Below are 6,819 nucleotides of genomic sequence, written 5' to 3' on the forward strand. Positions count from 1 at the left end.
TTAGAATTTTTTTTTTAAAAAAAAATGTTTACACAGAGTCCAGCCAACAGGTAAATTCACTAAGCACACCAAGACATGCCCATCACACAAATGTGTACAGAAGCAGAAAAGAATTCTCCCTAATCCAAGCCAGGAAAAGCATTTTACGTTGCCCCCAACCAGTCAAACAGCACAGAAAACTAGAGACCACTAGCCCCTACAGGGTGCTTTGTCTTGTCACTTGACACAATCTAGAATCATCTGATATTTCAGTGAGGGAGTCTAGCTCACGCTGGCCTGTGTGCCCATGTGTAAGAGCTGTCTTAATTACCTTAGTGGCTGTGGGAATGCCCGGTCTACACCACGCCCTGGTTTGGGATCTGAAATCTAAACTAGCTGGGCCCTGAGCATGTATGTATCTCTTTCTCTCTGTTCTTGTCCTTGACTGTGATGTGATCAGCTTATTCAACTTCCTGCCTCAGTGAGTATACTACAACCTGGATCTATAAGCTAAATAAATGCTTTCTTCCCTCTCCTAGTTAGAGTTTCTATAGCTTTGATAAAAGACCACAACCAAAAGCAACTTAGGGAGGGAAGGGTTTATTTCCCTTATACTTCCAGGTAATAGTTCATCCCTGAAGGAAGTCAGGGCAGGAACTCAAGCAGGGAAGGAACCTGGAGACATGAGCTGATGAAGACACCATGGAGGGGATGTGTTCCTCATGGCTTGCTCAGCCTGCTTTCTTATAGAACCCAGGACCACCAGCCCAGGCTTGGTACCACCCACAATGGTATTGATCTTCCCACAAAAATCACAAGGAAAATGTCCTACAGACTTGCCTAAAGTCCAACCATATAGAAGCATTTTATCTAAATTAAAGTTCCCTCCTCTCGGATGACTATAGCTGTGTCAAGCTGACATAAAACTAGCCAGTGCACTCCCTAAGTTCCTTTTTTATTGGAATATTTCATCACAACCAACAGAATTGAAACTAGGACAACTTAAGAATACAGACAAAAAAAAAATTCTCACCAAAATGCTGGTGTATTAGTTTCTGTCCTAGGGAGGGTTTCGATTATTGCTACGAACACCATGACCAAAAAAAAAAAAAAAAAAAACCCACAAGTTTTCAGGGAAAGGGTTTATTTGGCTTACACCTCCACATTGCTGTTCATCACTGAAGGAAGTCGGGACAGGAACTCAAACTGGGCAGGATCCTGGAGGTAGGAGCTGATGCAGAAGCCATGGAAGGTGCTGCTTACTGACTAGCTTTCCTTGGCCCACTCAGCCTGCTTCTTCTAGAACCCAGGACCACCAGTCCAGGGATGATAACACGTACCATGTGCCAGGCTCCCCATCACTGATCACTCATGGAGAAAATGCCTTACAGATGGATCTCATGGAGGCATTTCCTCAACTGAGACTCCTTCCTCTCTGATGACTCTAGCCTGTGTCAAGCTGACTCACAAACCCATCCAGTACTGTTTCCTACTCCAGTTGCAATAAATTGCCACAAATCTAGTGGTTTGAAACAGGAATAGAAGAGGGGGAGGGGAGGGAAGGGAAGAAAAGGAAAGAGGAGAGGAGGGGAGGGGAGGGGAGGGGGGGAGGGGAGGGGAGGGGAGGGGGAAGGGAAAAGACTTCTGGTGCTAGAAATCCAAAACCAGTTTCTTTTACCAGAAGCCCAGCTGAGCAGGAAGTGGGTGGTGGATGGGTCTATCTAGTATCTGAGTCATTGAGTAAAGCAGCTATAGAAGGTTGAGCACATTCTGCACTGGTGTAAGCAAGAATCTAACTCAGAGGACCTGTTGTTCCATTTTCCCTCTTGATTCCCTGCAACAGGTAAGTGTCAGATGGACCAGCCCGATGCAGGGTTGTCTCACTAGTGGAGAGACCCAAGCAAAGGACTCTGGAAGTTTTGTGGCCCCTGAGGTCAGAGAAAGGGTAATGAGGAAGGAGCAGGAGGGGAAAGTTCACACAAGGGCATCTCTCAGGGTTCCCCATCCTTCTGGCCACAGGAGGCCCTTGCAGAAGAAGCTGAAGAAGACCTCTGCCAAAGCTTCGTAGGGAGAACATTAGGAGTGAAGCTCTGAGAAACCAGCCTGCCTCCATTGAGGCTTAAAAGTCATCTTATAATATAGACAAACAGGACAAAAGAATTCCTGTTTATGGTTAAACCTCTGGTTTTTAAGAATTGGGCTAGGCCCCCACCTGTTACCTTAACTACAAATGGTTCTGTCCTGCCTGTTCCAGGAGCTGAAATCCTGTCTTTGTTTCAAAAGCTTACACAACCACCTGTTACTACCTTATTATCATCATGACTACCTTGTGAAGCCCACCTCACAACCTTGTCTTTGTTTCAAGAGGTCATCAGGACTAACTTGCTTGTTCTGCTCCTGTAACCCCACCTGCTTTGCCCACCAGGCCCCCATCTGGAAACCCTCTTCCTCTGAGCTATAGAAGCCTTGCTTTCCTCACATCCAGCGCTGGCCTCTCAGAACCACCTTAGGGAGAGGCAGCCCATGTACATGAATAAAAAAGCTTACTTTAAATAATTGCTTAGTTTAATTAATTTGGTCTTGATGATTTGGGTCAATGTCTTTTTCCTCCCATCTTTGGGATTAATAGGTCCAAAGCTAGAAACTCAAATACACAGAGTGTGATAGGCCCAAGGAGCTTGAGACCTTGTAATGTGCACAAGTCTGAGGCTGGGAGGCTCTGTCCTTCCCAAGGCCCAGTAAGACCCTTGTAATTGTGTGTGTGTGTGTGTGTGCACATGTGCATGTGTGTATGTGTATGCGTGGGATGTGAGTGTGTATGTGTGCTGTGGGACAATGGTTTTACCCTGTAAAGATTTATTTCTTGTACTTGTTTAATAAAATGATGATTGGCCAGTAGCCAGGCAGGAAGTAGAAGCAGGTCAAGGAGAACAGAATTCTGGGAAGAGTCATAACCCAGACTCAGAGGAAGCAAGATGAGAATACCTCACTGATAAAGGTACCAAGACACGTGGTTAACATAGACAAGAGTAATGGGCTAATTTAAGATGTAAGAGTTAATAAAAAGCCTGAGTGAATAGGCCAACCAGTTTATAATTAATATAGATCTCTGTGTGTTTCTTTGGGGCTGAACGGCTATGGGATCAGGCGGGACCTTGGTTAACGTGTGTGTGTGTGTGTGTGTGTGTGTGTGTGTGTGTGTGTGTACATGAAAGCCAGAGGTCAACACCAAGGGATGCCCTCACTTGCTCTCCACCCTAGTTTTCTGCGAGGTCTCTTTCCTGCACCTGGAGCACGGTTAGCCTGACTGACCAGCAAGCCCAAGGGGTCTTCTTCCTGTCTCTGTTTCCTCAGCATGACTATAAGTGGGTGTTAAATCTCAAGCCCTGGACAAATGGCCAAGATGGCTATTTAACATATCAAAGCTGGTCCTGGCCACCAGATTCTCCCAGCATCCCTCAGTCCCTGCTCCTTACAGAGTAAGGCTGGAACACTTCATCCTCTACCCTGAACTCTCCAGCCTTGGGGCCAGGCTTCCCTTTCCCCAGAGGATCTTCCCTATATAATCCAGACATTTGGGTTATTTGCCCTCCCCTCCCCTCTTTTTTTGTACCTTTGGCTTCCTGGTTGCTACACATGGTTCCCTTATCTCCCCTGTCCCTTCCTCTTTCCTCCTCCCACACGTCCCAGGGCAGTCTGGTCACAGCTACTCTGGACTCTCCAGATGTCCCTGCCTCTGGCTATGCTCTCCCAGAAGTCGACAATAACCTCTCTTCTCCACCACACCTAGGAGCTGCCACTTCCTTTCCCTTTCCTTTTTATTTCTCTTTTCCTGGACTCTGCACCCAGCACTGGACTGTCGGTTTGTTTATTTTTTTGTTTTGAACGTGGGTGTCGGGGATCAAACTCAGGTCCTCATGTGTACGGACAAGCACATCACCCACTGAACTGTTTCCCAAGCCTTTGAAATTGTGTACCATCGACCTGAAAAGTCACCCAGACCTCTATATCAGAAGCTGGCTTCATAATGACAGAAAAAGCAAAGTTGGCAGGAGCTTCCTGTCTGGGAACGACAGGGCAAAAGACATTCCTTGTCCTTCCCAGCTTCTGCAGGCATCCAGGACTTCTTAGCCTGAATGCAAGAGGCGAGGAGCCTCTCCCAGGCCTCAGATAACAAAATATGACAACAAAAAATTGTTACCTCAAATGGCACATGAACTTAGGAAACAGAACCTGCCAACCAGTGTGAAGGACGAGGCGGGCCTAAGAAGTTTCTGACTACTGTCTGTGTTTTCAACAAGTGACCTTGCTACAACTGATTGAAGTGTGTTTTGTTTTCATTGAGCACTAACAGGACAGAGTAAAATTCTCTAGTCTCCTCATCTTCTAGACTTCCTAACATACTTCATACCCATTTTGCTAGGTTTCAAATGACTAACTGGGGTACCTATTTAGCACATCAAAGCAGTCCCAGCCACCAGACTCTTGCTGCTTCTCTGTACCTGTTACAGAGCCATCCTGGCTGGCATACCCCACCCCCACCCTAAACTGTCCAGCCCAGGCTTCCCTTCTCCCCAACTTCTCTGATTCCTATATAACCTCAACCATCTTGGCTAATGGTCCTTTTTTACCTCGTGGCCTCTTTATCTCTGGGTTCCCAGGAACTTTCTTTGCTCCTTCTCTCTTCTCTTGCTCTTCCCCACCCCCACAGGCTGGTTCAGTGTGGCCCCTTGCAAAGGCTGCTATGCTCTCTCTGGCATCTACAGGAAATCTGCTCCACCAGACCTAGGAGCATCACGTCCTCATTATGCTTTCATTCATGTTTTATAAATGCATGTCCTTTATTTTACGTGTGACGGGGCAGATGCCAAATTTAAAGGGGCTATGCTCCAAGATTTTTCTGTGTCATTGGAAAGACAGATATGCTTCCAGCTTAACAAGACAAATGTTCTTTGAGAAGAAACGTCAGGGTACCAAGCATATCAAGCCAATATGATGGGTGGTACAGGTGATTTATATGGCAGTTTACAGCACAGGTCACACAACAAGAACCCTAAAATGTTCCACTCACCACTCACTTGGCCCCCACACTTTGCATTTTTAACTGGGAAAGCTGTTCTGTTTTGTTTTGTCTTTTTAATCTGCTAACATGTTAAAAACATTAACTTTTACACCTGCTTATAAGCTAACCCTCTTTTGCTAATATCCAATATTTTAAAGCTGTCCTTTGGAACCATGACTGTATTCCATTCACTGTACTGTAATTTTTTTATCCATTGCCACTTAGTTCTCAAAACAACCTGATGGATGTGGGCATCATTCTTACCATATCTGTGAGACGGTTGAGAAAATTTAGACTCCCAGAGGAAAAGTAATTTTCCCAAAGTTGAACACCGAAACTCATAACACATAGATCATTGAGCACAATGAATAGACAAGGGAGAGACACTGTGCTCCCGGCCGGATCTTTCTGTTCCATGCAATGATCTCTGTGCTCGGCCCACACGGTAAGATTGTGACAGTCAAAGACTGGACAGTGCGTTATCTGGGGAATCCCATTATTTCTAGCTTCCTCCCAGGGTCATGGACTCCTACACACTTCAAAAGTAGCATCCGACTCTACAGTCAGGAGCAGCAGGAGCAGAGCCAGTGGGCACAGACACAAGCAACTGTGTGACTTTCGTAGAGACAGCACAGCTCTCTTCCCCGCCTTCTTTCCCTAACATGGGAACAAAGGGACAAAGGTAGCTCCTACTGACTTGGCACTGTGGGAAACAAGACCAGCCCTGTCTCCAACTCAAGGTAATGTGCACTCAGAACCCTTCCAGGCTTTGACCTTGAATACTTAAAACTGCAACTCTCTCCTGTCCTATTCCAGTCACTGTGCCACTAGGGCTGAGACACAAAGAACAGTGGAAATCAACAGGGGTCCATCTGGGGAAAGCATCCGCTGCTGTCAACACAACTCTCTCACCAAGGTCTTCCTCTGTCCTCTCTGCATATCTTGGGCTTGCTTTCTTTAGACTGAGAGCAGACTCCTGGCCCTTTCAAAACACCAAATCTCTCAGCCCATTTACCTCCAGGCTTCAGACTCACTATCTTTTAACATTTAACATCTTAGCAAGAAATGGATCTTTTCTTCTCACAACCCCTATCTCCACACTCTAGCTGTGTCCAGGAAGATCGGGAAGTTCAAGGGCCAACTTTGGTCACACATCATTACCATGCAAAGAATGTGTGTTTGCACAGCATCTGGTGAGAGACAGTAGTTTCCCAAAGAAACACACTTATGAGACAACTTTTTTCTTTAAGTTTTCATGGGAGGGAACAGCTTGCACTGCACTAGAGGGGATTAGTAAAAATGACATGCCAGCAGAAAGTAACACTGTTACTCAATTAGCAGAGACAATAGCCAAGCGTGGGAGGGGACAATGGATTAAAATGTTGAGCTTGAGGCACCTGCAGGACATTAAAATGAGGTAATTTCTTGGAGGGGGTAAATTAGGAGCCTAAGAGAAAGATTAATGTGTTGAAGGAGTGGCTGCTTGTTGGTTCCCAGCCGCTTAGCCCCCAAATAATCACACAGAAACTGTATTAATTAAATCACTGCTTGTCCATTAGCTCTAACTTCTTATTGGCTAACTCTTACATATTTAACCCATATCTAGTCGTCTGTGTATCGCCACATCGCTATGGCTTACCAGCTAAAGTTCTGGTGTCTGTCTCTGGCGGGGCTCCATGGCTTCTCTCTAACTCCTCTTTCTTTCTCCCAGCATTCACTTTAGTTTTCCCCACCTAGCTCTTTCTGCTCTGCTCTGCTAGGGGCTCAAAGCAGTCCTT

Source organism: Microtus oregoni, unplaced genomic scaffold, assembly GCF_018167655.1.
Source record: "Microtus oregoni isolate MIOR12 unplaced genomic scaffold, Mior012 000002F_ref0000024, whole genome shotgun sequence".
Taxonomy (NCBI): domain Eukaryota; kingdom Metazoa; phylum Chordata; class Mammalia; order Rodentia; family Cricetidae; genus Microtus; species Microtus oregoni.